This window comes from Apteryx mantelli, chromosome 7 (genome assembly GCF_036417845.1).
Source record: "Apteryx mantelli isolate bAptMan1 chromosome 7, bAptMan1.hap1, whole genome shotgun sequence".
NCBI classification, from domain to species: domain Eukaryota; kingdom Metazoa; phylum Chordata; class Aves; order Apterygiformes; family Apterygidae; genus Apteryx; species Apteryx mantelli.
Genome location: NC_089984.1, coordinates 22,293,395 through 22,295,246, shown reverse-complemented (window position 1 = coordinate 22,295,246; position 1,852 = coordinate 22,293,395).

Sequence of the window (1,852 nt, the reverse complement as noted above, 5' to 3'; positions counted from 1 at the left end):
CCTTCAGTGCTCCATATATAAAATGATGATAAAGACACAAAAGTAAAGCATAATGAGTTCCCTGACAGAAAGATGATAGACAAATTACTCATTTACTTATTATTCACTTACTTTGTTTTTTATTTTTAGATGAATTGCTCATTTCTCTGTCACAAAAACGTTTTTATACCTATGAACACTAGCAAGCTAAATAAGCCACAATACAGGAATGAAATAGATTCTTTTGTCAGAGACATCTTTAGAATTGTCTGTTACTTGTCTGCAAGACTTTTGTAATTGTGATAAAATGTACATATAGCAGTAAAGCAGAGGAGGCACAGAGTGACAGAAAGAACCAAGGAAATATTCACATAGCGCTTCTTGTTACCAAGGAAGAGTAAAGACAAAAAGACTCTAAAAAAATCTAATTGTAATGTCAAGATGCAGATTCATTTACCTGTGAGACTCTGAAATTGCAATATGAGTTCTCTCAGGAGCAACAGAAAGAAACCCCTTTTGGATTTAAAATTAAGTATATGTACTGGTGTATATGTATATGTACAGTTGTAATCAACTGAGAAATAAATAGGAGAATACGGCAATGCATTTCCAGGGTTTAATGACTCACATTTTCAGCTGTCTTCTTTCTACATACATCCACCAGAGGGCTCCAGGACTCCATTCTCACTCGCTGTCCTGAGAAACAGCAACTCTGCAGTTCCTGCAAAATTCAAATTGGAGAGTTGGAGTCTCCTTTGGTAGGAGCAGGAAATCAGGGAGAGGTATGCACTTTCACAGGAGTGTGCAGAGGTTTTCCACACTTAAGGCCTGAATTTCTGTAATGCTTTAAAAATAAATGCAATGTTGAACTTCTAAAAATCCCTGCTTTTTTGTTTTTTTTCCTCTGGAAATACAGTTATTTTAAGTTGCAAAAATGGGCCTGTAGAGGACTGAAGATAAATCACAATTAAAATGCAGTTTGGTTTAGTAAGAATAAAAACAGTGGACAAAAAAAACACAGCTATGTACTGAGATTTTAGGCCTACCAATGGGAAAGAGAAAATATTTTGAATGGTCTCAAGGACACATGTGAACAGATGATGGGATTAACTAAAAAAGATGGCAAATAAAGCCAGAATATCAGGAAACACACCTCTGTAATGAGCTCCTTTCTTCAGGTTAAGCCCCATTGCCAGAGCCTTTCAAAACTAGAACAGACAAAATGTGTAAAACACCTACTCTAGGGAACATGTCTGCATTAAGCAGGGGGCAAGACGAGGTGGACAGAATACATTTTTTGTTCTCTAATTTCAATTCAAATATAAAAGAGAAGCATGTGTAACAGTTAACATTAGTCACATACAAATATTATCCACCCACGCATTAAATTACCACAGAACAAACTTATTTCAAGTACGTTATACAACAAGGAGTTAATAATAAGCTGGAGAAGGAACAATACTCACCTGGCTCGATTCAGCACACGTGCGTTACTCATCACGTTTGTGAGAGAACACGAATCCCGTCAATTAGATGGTATGTTAACCTCCCTGGTTTGCACTAGTCTATGAATGATGAGTGGAAGGGCTCTTCAAGAGCAATTTCCTGCTGGGTTGCTCCCTTATAAAGGGTTTGTTTGGTGTGTGTGTTCTTATATGGAAACCTTGTGGAGTTTTTACTGAGTTCTAGGTCAAGAAACTCTGAATTTTACTTTAAACTAGGGGAGCAATTAGTTGCTAAATTTGTTCCAGCGCCTGTTATCAGTACCACAATACTGACCATTTTCCACTAACGTAAACAAAAAAAAATGAACCACCCTCTTATATCATTTTGCATCAAGGTATGGTAAAAGGAGAAGCCTAGGCACTGGTAG